General features: G+C 42.0%; 1 protein-coding gene across 2 annotated transcripts in view; it reads left to right on the top strand.

Moving 5' to 3' along the window:
• The first annotated feature begins 1,164 nt into the window (after positions 1–1,164).
• Positions 1,165–13,842, top strand: part of MRO (maestro) — a 34,286-nt gene continuing 21,608 nt past the window's right edge. The window contains exon 1 of one of the 2 annotated variants that reach the window (XM_070275659.1): positions 1,165–1,228. The gene's annotated coding sequence lies outside the window, so the exon portion shown is untranslated. Of the gene's footprint in view, positions 1,229–1,326; positions 1,493–13,842 lie in introns of those variants that run through there. The other variant, XM_001499322.6, reaches the window with a different exon arrangement.

Here is a 13,842-nt window from a genome sequence, read left to right as displayed (position 1 = left end):
ATGGTCGCACAAGTCTGTGAACGTGTTAAAGAATGGAATTCGACACTTTAAATGAGTGAACTGCATGGCATGTGTTAAAGGCTGGTTCTTTAAGCCTTTAAGCCACCCAGCGTGTGGCGCTTTGTTATGGCAGCCTGCAAGGGTTACTTTTATTTTTCAACTTGGCTGGACCACGGTGCCCAGATATTTGGTCAAACATTACTTTGGAGTTTCTGTGAAGTGTTATTTAGATGAGATTAACATTTACATCTGTGGACTTTGAGCAAAGCAGCTTACACTCCCTGATGTGGGTGGGTCTCGTCCTATGAATGGAAGGCCTGAATAGAAAGAACATTGGCCTGCCCTGAGCAAGAAGGATTTCTGCCGGGAGACTGCCTTTGGGCTGCAATTCTTCCCTGGATCTCCAGCCTGCTTGCCTACCCTGCAGATTTTGGACTTGCACCTCCACAGTCCTGTGAGCTAATTACTTAAAATTAATCGATGGATCTCTCTCTCCTCTCTCTCTCTCTCTATGTATATACACACACATACCAACACACACACACATGCACACGCACACACACACATCCTGTTGGTTCTGTTTCTCTGGAGAACCCTAACTAATATATTGCCCTAGCAAACTAAGACAATATGTGAATTATATCTTAATAAGGCTGCTAAAAAAAGACAAACAACTAAGAAGGCTGCATCCCAAATATTAACAATAATTATTTGGTGGTAGGATTTGGAGTGTTTGGGGTTTATTTTTAGTTTAGCTTATGAAGACTTGTGATTATTTTGTGACCATGTGTTGTTTGTATAATGATAATTTAAGAAAAGTTTTCCATTCAGAGGGATGTGTTGAAGCAAGGTTAGATAACACAGAACACACAGGAATAGGAATATGGTGGCTTGCATTGTGATACCGCTTAGAACAATGATTTGGATGGAACACAAGTCAAATTCCAGCCTCTATAATGAGAAAATCCCAGCATACACCAGTTAGCTTATGATATAGCTGCTAAGGTTGCTCCCTGGAATATGTGTAATAAAGGAATTTCATTTTTCCTACCAACTCTATTTTTCTGCAATTTTCAGTTATTCTTTCAATCTGCTAGCAAGCTTTTTACTGAGCGCCAGCTCTGTCCAAGGACTGCACTAAATACCAGAGATTGAAAGACAAACAAAATACACTGACGTCAACCAAGACGTTTAGACTATAGTGGGGGAGACAACACGCCACAATCAGGTAAGGGCACCCATAGGGTAAGCCAAGATAGTTATTCGGGCAAATGGGAGGGGCCAGAGAGGACGAAGGAGAGCCAGCCGGCAGCCAAGGGTTTGCTTGGGAACAAGGCTGGGAAAAACCTGCAAATCTGCTCTCCTTTAGGGTACTGTAGATCCGGTTCAGGAGAGAGGAAAAGGAGACTGCAGAACGCTTTGCCTGTTCGCCAGGGCGTTCAGAAAGCTCAGGAGGAACGCAGCTGAGGCAGTCCGGAGCCTAACTGACCAGGTTGGACTTTCACAAGGGTCAGCCGAGCTTGGGAGCTCAGATGATATGAACATGCCCTTCAGGGGCAGGGACGGAGACGTGATAAGCCTCCTCTCCAGGAAGCAATGGCACGCGCACTGTGGCTGAGGCCGTGAACTCTTAGAGCCCTGGTCCCTGATAATGGGGCATGGGCGTGTATTCTCCTTTGGATTAGGGAGGGTGAGAAAAGAGGGGGGCCTCTGAGAGTCTTGCTCAACCCCCTGGTTGCTCACATATCTGTGGATCACAGATATGTGAATCACATATCTGTGTGCCATACCCTCCACCAGGCTGCGAACAGGTCAGAGGCTGTCTTAGTTGTGATTGCAATCTTTACCTGATGCCCCTGCCACAACTTGGCCCCGCTGTCCAAGGCAGGCAGAGAACTCAGGAATTTGTAGGAGGATTGACCCCTGCAGGCTGAGAGATGGAAGAGCAGATGGTGCAGGCAACTTTGGATTTGGCCCAGATCTCGTAAGCTGTAGTCTCCTGAGATAGCATGGGATGCTGGGAGGCACATCTTGGGCATTGAGAACTCTGATGGCTCTGGACAGTAGGGAACACTGCCCACTGAGGGACAATGACAGTGTACATAGCTCCTGGGAATGGCAAAGCCTCTCTGCTGGCAGTGCTGGTGGGATTGGGGTGTCATTGTAGCAAGAAAAGATTAGTGCTCAGCACCCATGTCCTGAAAAAGGAACACTAGGGACAGAGACCTGTGACATCATTTATGCTGGAGGCAAGGACACTGTGTAGACCTGCTCTGACTGACTGTGGGGGAGAGGTTTGGACCAGACTAGGACCAATAAGGATCTGAAGGCTCTGTTTGCTGACGACCCACTGTACCTCATGCTTTCCTAAGATCTTTTTCTGGACATCATTGAGAGACCTTGGGTTTATTTTATACAGCAGGAAGGAGTTAAGCCAGATTAAAGACTATGAAGCAATCCCAGTAAATGGAATGACTTATCCCTAAAAAAAGTGCATTTACTGAATCTGATTAACCTTTGAAAGCTTGCCGGTGTCCTACATTTTCAGAAAATTTAAATGAGGAGTTGCAATGGTTAATGTAGTGTACACAGTTAGATTTAGTAAGTGTTTGTTAAGTAAACCAACAAGCACACATACAAATCAGTTCAATTCAACAAATGTTTGCTAGATGGTTAATAAGTGCCTTCATGGGGATTAGAGTCACGTTCAATGGCTTAACTTTTACTGCGACACAGTGAGAAATATATTTTATGTTGTGACCCAATACACACATACACACTCACACACAACTGCAACAGAAGTTTCACCAAACAATTTTTGTCTTACTAGGTGAAATGCATTCTGATATCTTCTATTCCACTTCTTAACAAAAAAGCTGATTAAGACCCACTGAACTGATTTCATGAGTTGTTAATGAGTCACAAGGCACAATTTGGAAAATAGTAGCTGATACATGAAGTTATTGAATTTCTAATTTCATCTTCATTTAGCTTAAAGTTGAAGGAGAGAATTCAAAAGCTGGTGATCACTAGTAGGTGCCTACTCACTTCCTAGTGTCATGAACAAACGTGTGTCGGGGAGCCGAGTGGCCAAGAGAAAAAAAGTGAGTGATTTCCCATTGACCCTGAAGGAAGCTGGGAAATCAGTCTTTTCCCTTTGGCTCTCTTCCCACAAGCTAGAGAGCATCATGATAGGCAGTGATAAACAAATCTGTCATCACTGAAGACACAAAGATTTTCCCCTATTAACAAATCTTTAATCAAAGAGTTTATAACATATGCAATTGTTAGCAAAAGGAAAACACCTACAAATGAATTCCTTGAAAATGCAATCAATCCAGAAGATGCTAGCTCTAGAGAAGGTCTCCCAAGTTCATGACTCAGATTCTTAGAATCCTTGTTACTGAACACTAACACAGGTTCGTTCATCCAATACACAGGAGGGCCAATAACTGGAATGCCAGGCTTGCGGCAAGGAAAGAGTTTTATTATCAAAAGGCAGCCAGATGAGGAGATGGGAGTTAAAACTCAAAACCACCTCCTCAAAGGGAGAAAGGTAGGGGTTTTTCTCTGGGGTTTTAGGTAGGGGAGGGGGAGCATGTGGCTTTGCTGGTTGGTGCCTTCCCACCAGCCTGTGTTTGTTCTTGAGGACCGAATTTCTTTTCCCTTGACTTGTCTGGACTTTTCTGGTTAGTTTTCATCTTCAGCCTGCATTTGACCTTGTAAGGCTGAATCTTGAAGTCTGGACCTTAATTTCCTGGGAAAAACAGCTCACTCGTATACTAAGGAGGGACAGAAAGAGCTGTTTAGTTTTAAACAACAGTTGGTTGTGCTGAGTATGCACAGGGGCAGTTAGCAAAGCTCATCTCAAAGTTTCCGCCCAAGGAAGATTTTAACTTCTTCATTCTCAGTTTCGTTCTGTCTCTACCCCATTAAGAACTGGCCACTCTTGCCTTTCTCTCCCCTTCTCCTTTATTATTTCTCTCATAACACCTATGACAAACTATTCCTTATACATTATTGGCTTACAATCTTTCTCCCAGATTATGAGCTTCTTATAGACAAAAAATGGTTTTGTCTCCATCTTTATATTCCCAGAGTGAGGCACAAAATAAGTGCTTTGAAAATGTTTGTAGAATGATTGAATGATATTGATTCAAACTGGTTAGAAAGATATCAATAGGGAAAAGCAGAGATTTGTTAACTTATTGAGGAAAAATAAGCTGCAAAAAGAAAGAGTAGACTTTCTGAAAAAGATCTTGAAATTCTAACTGATCACGACTTGAATGAGGTGCAGATAAGGGCATAGTAGGAGATATTCTTACTCAAGAAGTGCATAGAGTGGGGCTGGCCCAGTGGCGCAGCGGTTAAGTTTGCATGTTCCGCTTCTCGGTGGCCCGGGGTTCGCCGGTTCAGATCCTGGGTGCGGACATGGCACCGCTTGTCAAAAGCCATGCTGTGGTAGGCGTCCCATGTATAAAAGTAGAGGAAGATGGGCATGGATGTTAGCTCAGGGCCAGTCTTCCTCAGCAAAAAGAAGAGGATTGGCAGCAGTTAGCTCAGGGCTAATCTTCCTCAAAAAAAAAAGAAAAAAAGAACTGTACACAGTACCCTTATGGTTCTTATATTGAATTTTGAATCATAGATCTCAGATCTGTGAGAAATCTCCTCATCCAGCTTTCTACCTTTAAAGAGTTCTTTTTAATAGATAAAGCAAACATAACAAAATTTGAGATTTATATGAATTTAATCTTAACTGTTGGGTTGTATCTGAGAGTTTTGTAACTGATGAGAGATGTGAGTGACGAAGGGCAGAGAGCAGTGCTTCACAACCCCACAGACTACTTTCATGGGATAGAAGGGCCATACATGCAGACCCTGTTACCAATGTCGTATCCACCCCCTACACTTCTTTCTTGCTAAAACAGTCTTGATTTTGTTCTGGGTAGTAATGTGACTTAGTCCAGCTGATGAATTGTCATTAGTCTAAGAAAATTATGGAAATCCATCTTTCCTTTGCCAGATACTGGTTTTCTTGCCTCTCTTGCAATTGGAAAGAAGTGTTCATGTGGCTAGTTCTGGTGAAAAATGCATAAGCGGAAGTGTGCTGAGAGACTTCTGGTAAGGATTTTGTTACGCTGAGAAAGATGTGGCTGGTGCTATTCTTCCCCATTCATTCAACCTCGAATGTGGAAAGATGCACTGGAGATGTGGTAACAACCTCAGACAAGCAGGAGGGTGAAGCACTGGTGTAATGACAATAGCTAGAGCAAGTAAAAAGATGAAAAGAACTGAGGTCCTTGAAGGCACCGCGGAGCAGGTGAGCCAATGCTAATAGCTCCTATCTCTGGATTTTTGTGTTATGTAATAAAACAAAACAAAACAAAAACAACTCTTTATTTTTCAGACACTATGGATTGGATATTCTGTTACTTGCATCTGAAACTATTCCTGATTGATATGGGGTACATCACTGACTGGATCTTCTCAGTTTTATCAGAAACACTTACTAGAATTACTGCAAAACAATTGGACTATTTTAGTAAAATGCCAATAGGGGGATTTTGGTTTTACAAAAAGAATTAATTCATACCCAAAATAAAAACACAGTACCAAAAGATCAATCTAAAGATATATACAGACTATCGTTTTTTTTTTTTTAAAGATTGGCACCTAAGCTAACAAATGTTGCCAATCTTCTATTTTTTTTTTATTGCTTTTTCTCCCCAAATACCCCTAGTACATACTTGTATATTTTAGTAATGGGTCCTTCTAGTTGTGGCATGTGGGATGCTGCCTCAACATGGCCTGATGAGAGGTGCCATGTCAGTGCCCAGGATCCGAACCAGAGAAACCCTAGGCTGCCTAAGCGGAGCGAGCGAACTTAACCACTGGGCCACGGGCCGGCCCCAAGGCTATCTTTTAAGAATCAGTAAGAAAGAAGGTAAGGAAAAACTGATGTTTATTGAGTGTCTACCACTGGCCTGGCTCTACACCGGATGTCTTCCCAATTAATCCTCACGAATCTCACAAGAGGTTCCATTTTTTCCCGCCTTATATATGACGTACCTGAGCCTTATAGATGTTAAAATGACCTGCCCAAGGTCACACAGTAAACCCTAGAGCCAGGAGGTAGGCATAGAGAATTATTTTAATGATCTCCAAACGAATAAAGTTTTCTAATGAATAATGTTTTATTCATTTGCACTAAATTGAAGCAGATCTCAATTAGAGAAAAAGTTAAATTATATAATATGTAAAGGAAATGGATTTTGATTACTTTGAATTCTTACAGCACCCAATTAAGTTAATAAAAATCTTAGTAGATTACCTTATGGATCTTGCTTTAATAAATATATAAGATTTCTTTCTAATTAGTACATCCTTTTTTTTTCTTTTTGGTAAAAGGTGTTTCTAAAATACTTGAAAGTGCTAAAAAAATTTTTACCTTTTACGATATCTAAACCTTCCTCCCATCAAACTTGCTCATATATTAAGTGCTGCTAATTGTCAGTTGTAAAAGTCAAACTTCAAATTAACCCTTGTCTGCATAAGTTCCAAGTTATGAGGCTCAATTAAGTTTTACCACACATAAAAGGTTATTATTTGGATAAAGGTGAGCAGCAGATCTAACGTGAAGAAATGGAAGCTAATTAGCTCAGGCCACCACAAAAGATCTTTCAAATAGGCTTTCATTCTCTAAAACCATCTCTTACATAAAGCCTTTGTTGACTAGTGCCATTGTGGCAATCTTTTATGAGTAGTGACAGGGAGAGTGAACCAAACAAACAATATTGGAGAGACAGGGAGACCCCTGGGCTGCCCGGAGCTGGAGTGGGTCTGGAGATGGAAGGTGTGCAGATAACAGGTGAGGGGAGATAACGTTGGAGAAGTAAAATGGGGCAGAGCCTGGAAAGCTTTGAGAATCAGTATGAGGAGCCTGAACTTGATCTTGAAAAGTTCTTGAAGGTTCTAGAAGATTAGTTGTATGTTATGTTGAGGGATCCTGCAAAGTGCGCAGAGAATGAGGTCAGGGAAATTCATTTCGATTCTTTAATTCATCTATAAACTTCTTAAGGGCTGAGGCTTTATATCTCATCTGTTTGCTGTCCTTGTGTGTATAAGCCACATTGTGTCCAAGATATGAATCCAAGAAATATTCCATAAACAATTATGATTGTGTTGACTGAAATAAAGAGTCTAGGTAAAAGTTAAGGGAAGGAGTTTATTCAGTAATCAAAGTGAGGAACTCCAGTCCTGAGAAACAGGCCAACAGAGTGTTCTGGGGAACTGCTCTGAGGTCCACAGACCTGAGTGCAGTTTTTATACCTTTTAACAAAGCAGTGTAGGCGCAGGAAAGGCCTTACATTTCTAATAGTCTCACCTTCAAAGAGAGAAAGAACTTTTTGGTTATATGTCAAACGAGGCTTGGACTATTGGTGTTATCTCTGTGTGGAGGGAGGCAAGGACCAGTGTTGTTACTTTTCCCCTCAATCTCTAAGAAATGAGCTGGGAAATGTGAGGGCGAGGTACCCTTTATCTCTTCCTGTTGCTGATTCATCCTGCTGCCGTCTTCAGTCATGAGATGAGGGGTTGCAAGGTCATCTAAACACAAGCTTAGGAGGCCTGCATGGGGCTTCACAGCGCACATGGATTTTTATTGTACTGACTTTAAGCCTATGCAGCTTGTTGCTAGATTCACCTATCAGACCATGGAGAGGGGTCCCAGTTTCATTCACGATTGTTTACCCAACCCCAGACCAATGAAGTGACAATATTAGCAAGAAACACAAGCTCGAGGTTGAAGTAATGAAACTCTGGAATTTTTGCAAATCTTCTTTCTGGGAGGTCTCCAAGAACGAGTGAGCAACAGTTGGGGTGAGTTACTTGGTGGTAGTTTATTTGTGCCCGGCAGTCAATCAACCTGGTGGTTACAGGAGAACCCTAAATTTGGGTTCTGAATCCACTGAAGCAAAGAGTAATGGAACATGTGGTGGCAGAGACAACACCTAAGACAGAGGTCAAGACATTCTTCCTTTCCCTCATTCCCAATTCAATTGAACTGTGTGATCCCAGAGTACTCGGTACTGAGTGACATCTCTGTGGATTGCCCTTCATCACTTTCTCTGCAGTTCAGGTCTGTAGTCATGGACCCTAAGTCTCAAAGAACTGGATGGCTACTTTTTATAATTAATTAATTAATTTGTATTCCAATTAAACTTTATTTATGGACACTGAAATTTCAATTTCATGTAATTTCCATGAGTCATGAAATATTTTTCTTCTTTTTTTTTTTTTTGCTATCTTCCCCCATTTCCCCCACCCCCACTCCCTCCCTGGGAAATCACCAATCTGCTCTCTGTTTCTCGAGTTCAGTTTTTTTAGATTCCACATATAAGTGAGATCATACAGTATTTATCTTTCTCTGTCTGACTTATTTTGCTTAGCATAATGGCCTCAAGGGCATCATGTTGTTGCAAATGGCAGGATTTATTTCTTTTTTATGGCTGAATAATATTCTATATATATATTTACAACATGTCTTCTTTATCCATTCACTTGTTGATGGACACTTAAGTTATTTCCATGTTTTGGCTGCTGTGAGTAATGCTGCAATGAACATGGGGGTTCAGAAACCTCTTTGAGAGAGCGATTTCGTTTCCTTTGAATATGTACCCAGAAGTGGAATTGCTTGATCATCAGGTCGTTCTATTTTTAATTTTTGGAGGAACCTGCGTACTTTTAGAAAGCCCTAAACTCACAACTTGGAAGCAGATAAAATTGATGAGTCTTCATTCATATTTCCTCTAACACAACCAACTCCCAATTAACTGATTTTAAAAACTCATTGATTTTACAGCCTTTCAGTCTTTATACAGCTTTCTAGAAGCACATCTACTGAACAGTGTGAGCTTCTCTTTATTTACCCCTGGCTGCAACCTTGCTACATTTCAAGGCACATCTCCTGAACGTGCTCCAGGACTTCTGAGTCTGGAAACTTTCCTGGTTGACAATGCATGTTTTGATTGCAGTAGTAAAGTCACTGTGGACTAGAAAAACCTGTTCTGTTCCACATTTAGCATGTAGTGTTCATTTTGACTTTAATTATTACATATTTTAGATGGAAGAGGAGTGGTGTCTGGATGTGGAATGAGGAAGGAGGAAAAACACATCACAAAGGGCTTTGGCTAAGGTCTTCCTAGAAAGATAAGGGTTTTCCATTCAGCGTTTTGAATTTGCTTGCATAAATATGTTACAAAATTGCTATAACTCTAAGCTGTATTATCAAGTTACACCATGAAGACGGACGTCCCATACAGCAGGTCCTTGCAAGGAAAGAGCAAGAAGAGGGGATGGCCACTCCCTAGTTCCAATGATTGGACAAATTCAACCTTTGGCCATTAAGTTAATTCCAGGATGGATTTCACAAATGCTCAGAGTGGGGTTGATATTAGGATAGCTGTGATAGATCAACCCAGTGTGGCCTTGTATAGAGCAAATGCCATCAGTAAAATTATGCTAAGAGTCCCAGGCTACTAACTCCTCCAGGACACCATCTTGAGAAGCATCCTAACTGCACACTTAGATGACCATTTGTGGCGAGTATGTGGGAGGAGGGGTTGCAATTTCCCACACTGACGAAGTGGTGTGCCTTAGTAATATATAGGGAATGCTGCTTACTTAAATTGGCTGTATCTAATTCTATCCCACGCCACATTATCATCATCAGTAAAGAGAAGATCCTGTTATTGCTGTGTTGTCCAATTTGAAGAAAGTCACCCGTGTAACTCTTTATTAAAAGTCATTTAATAGTCGTGTTACCCTGAGAAATGGCTGTGGAGACCTTCAGCCAGTGACCATCTTTTATACAACAAAGAGAAAGCCTATCGTCATAAACAATTTACCACCCCCCCACATACAAATGAAATTAGTGCTAAACAAAGGCCCCTTTGCTTAAGCTACCATTGCATTTATTAGCCACTGGGAAATAAGAAAATGCGTTTTTTAGCAAGCTGACTCCTTATAATTCCTGTTATATTTCTGTAGAATTAGAGTGTTGTGACACCTCAAACCAATGTTTGCTTTTGTTGAAGTGAAAAGCAACACTAAAAATGTGCTGAAGATTGTAAAGATTCAGACAAATGGAGCAATCATTTGCTAAAAGCCCACTCCATGGACTGAAGGTTTGTGTCCCCCTAAAATTCTTATGTTGAAACCTAGTCGCCAGTAGGATGGTGGTGTTTGGAGGTGGAGCCTTTGGGAGGTGATTAGGTCATGAGAGAGGAGACCTCAGGAATGGGATTAGCGCCCTTACAGGACGAGACAGGAGAGAGCTTGCTTTCTCTATCTGCTCTCCGCCATGTGAGGACACAGCCAGGAGACGGCCATCTGCAAACAGGAAGCCAGCCCTCACCAGACACCACAACTGCTGGCACCTTGATCATGGACTTCCCAGCCTCCGGAACTGGGAGAAATAGCTGTTTGTTGTCAAGCCACCCAGTCTGTGGTACTTTGTTATAGCAGCTGGAGTGGGCTAAGACACCCACCAGGTGTAAGGCACTGTGCTGGGTGATGCAGGTTTGGAGCGAGGTCCCACAAAGACGGGAATACAAGCCTCGCTTCCTACAGGCGCACGACCCAGGATGGGGAGCTGGGTTCCCAGGCAGTAGTTTGAATACACATTGGCTCGTGCTGGCCGCTGCTACAGGAGGGCAGGTGCCTGGGGAGAAACTGAGCAGGCTGTTAGGGCTGGGGAGGACTTGCAGCGTGCGGTTCAAACGAGGCCTGGAAGAAGCAGGTAAATGAGGGCTGGGTGCAGGGAGGGCTGCATACTCCCAGGCATGAAAAATAGACACTGAGTGTAGACGTTTTCGGGGAAGTGAAGGAGCTGAGAGGAGAGTGAGTGTGTCAGTGACTTGGGAGAAGGGCAGCAGAAGGGAAGAGGTGAGGTGGGAGGTCAGGCAGCCAGGTGGCCGGGTTAGGAGACTGGCAGGCCAGGGCAAGGGTGAAGCCAGGAGCCCGGGAGCTCAAAATTTACTGAGACCCTCACTCTCAGGTACCCATCTGCATTTGCACAGCCCTGAGGGCGTGTGTCTCCTAAAATTTTGTCCTAGGTGTCTCTCTCGCTTTCTTCAGTCCCAGCCCTGATTGGACGGGACAAACATCATAATGGACACAGGACGGAAGAACCATGGCCTGCCTGCTTGTGACCTGTCTGAGGGCAGGGATCGTATCGTCTTCATCTGTATATCTTTCATTCCCTATGCGCTAGTGTTGGCACCCAGAGAGCCTGGCACCCAGGAGACTCTCAATGAATGGTTATTTAATGAATAAATGTTTGTTTAATGACATAGTCAGGGCAACCAAGGCAAATGCAGTCAGCAAATTGATCCTGGGCTCTACATACTCAGTCTCCAAACAGAAGCAGCACAGTGTAAAGGCGTAGTTGTTACACTCACGTGTCCGAGAAGACGTTGCCCTGGAGTGAGTTCAGCGTTTAAACTCTACCGCCCGATGTGTAGAAGAACGCAGTGTGTGTGACTTATAAACAAAATGTGTATAAGTTGTGATCAAAATCAAGGTCTGATGCCCTTGACACTGGAACAAATGATTCAAAATACAAAACCCCAAAGTAGAAAAACATTCTGTAAAATTCTAACACTCAGAGTGCTTTCCTCCTACATCCGTTCCCAAAGGGAATTTTTAAAAAGAAATACAAATAGTTCTTTTTTTTTCTTTTTTTAAGAGATAAATGTCACTCTATTGTTAGATTTGGGGTTGCTATGTTACTTAATTATATTAAACGTCATTTCTGCTCATCCAAGAAAAATCTTTTCCTTTTCATCCTCTTTTTTGGGAACAATGTACGTGTAGCCTACATAGATATTCATTCGGGGGAGTGAATTCTTAGCATAAAATTTTTAATAATGAATTCAGCTTTATTTTTATTCTAATAGGGGCTTAAATTCAGGAGCAAATAGAAAGCTAGGCTTCTCTTTTCTCTAGGGACCAAAATCAAAATGAGAAGCCGGCCAACCTCCTTCTTCTACACCCACTTAGCACTGTAAAATGAGGGAAGCACGGCACCAGTAGCTTTCTCACAGGTTCCCCAGAATTTAAGAGATGGCAACTCTGGAAGCTTTGAGTTCACGCTTGACTAGAACTGAATTAATAAAAGAAAGAGAGATTAATGATATTCTTGTTCTATGATTAAATATATTAGTTGTTTAATAGAGAAATGAATTTAGTATTTGTTTGTCTTCAGAAGCAAGAACTGAGATGTGAAAATGGCCTAAGAGCAGAGGTACAGAGAGCTGTCTGCCTTCCTGCCTCCCCTCAGCCTCTTCCCGCTTCCCCTCCTTGGACCTATTGCTATTTAAAAAAACCCTGCAGTTTATTTTTTAATGTAGGCTGTTGGGGGATGTGCACAGCCATTAAAAAATAATGCTTAAAAGTCCAGGGGCCAGCCCTGTGGCCGTGTGGTTGGGTTTGCATGCTCCACTTCAGTGGCCCAGGGTTTCCCCAGTTTGGATCCTGGGTGTGGACATGGCACCACTCATCAGGCCATGCTGAGGTGGCGTCCCACATGCCACAACTGGAAGGACCTACAACTAAAAATACACAGCTATGTACCGGGGGGCTTTGGGGAGAAGAAGTGCAAGGAAAAAAAAGAGCTGTAACTTTCTATTCTGAGAATCCCTATTGATTTTTTAAATTGAAAGCAATAAATTCTTTGGGTAAGAAAATTCAAACAATACAGAAAAGTACACATTTGAACTAAAAGCTTCCTTCCTTACCCAATTATTCTCCTCCCAGGAGACTCCTGGTAATGATTCCTTGTGTGTCTTTTGAGAAAAAAGTTGGCTATGTCAGTATACATTTTTTTTTTTTTGAGGACGATTAGCCCTGAGCTAACATCTCCCACCAATCCTCTTCTTTTTGCTGAGGAAGACTGGCCCTGAGCTAACATCCATGCCCATCTTCCTCTACTTTATATGTGGGATGCCTGCCACAGCATGGCTTGACAAGCAGTGCATATGTCCGCACCCAGGATCCGAACCAGTGAACCCCAGGCCGCCAAAGCGGAGTGTGCAAACTTAACCGCCGCGCTGCTGGGTTTTCCATTGCCTTTTAAAAATTTATGTACATTGAATTATAATATATTCTTCTCTGCACCTTGCTTTTTTCACTTAATAATATATCTTGAAAATCTCTTTGTTTCAGCACAACTACAGTATTCCATTGTATAAAGCTACCCTAATTTATTTATTTAACCTGTCTCCTGCTGATGGACATTTGCAAAAATTTTTTGCTATTACAAATAATGTTTCAACGAACACATTTTCACATGTATCTTGACATTATCTTTCATATGTATTCATAAGGTAACTGGGCCAATGCATACAGTTGCATAGCTTGTACACTGCGCAAAGTGCCTCATCTGCGTGGGCACCAGTCACTTGGTAGACAGAATAACTAAATTTAAATACTTATTATGATAATTTTCTGGCAAATAGATATAAAACATCTTGAGGAAGGGGTTCCTTTTTCTAATTTGCAGAAAATCACCACAGCCCTAGGTAAATGATCATTGGCACACTGAGTCAAAGGACACATGTACACAGACTTTTGATAATATTGTCAACTTCCCCTCCAAAATGATTGTACCAAGAGACATTCATTTTGACAGGTAATAGTGGTTGATTCTAAGATCTGAAATTTTCTCTATGTTCAACTGTGGTCAACTTTCATTTACCAGAAGTTACGAGAAAGAGTAAGAACAAGAATACTTAAAGCTACAAAAAAATTCCCAGTGGGTAAAACTGAGTGATCTGCTTGTCT

Source organism: Equus caballus, chromosome 8 (genome assembly GCF_041296265.1).
Source record: "Equus caballus isolate H_3958 breed thoroughbred chromosome 8, TB-T2T, whole genome shotgun sequence".
Lineage (NCBI taxonomy): Eukaryota > Metazoa > Chordata > Mammalia > Perissodactyla > Equidae > Equus > Equus caballus.
Note: the sequence above shows the minus strand (reverse complement) of the source record. Positions and strands in the feature narration are given on the sequence as shown.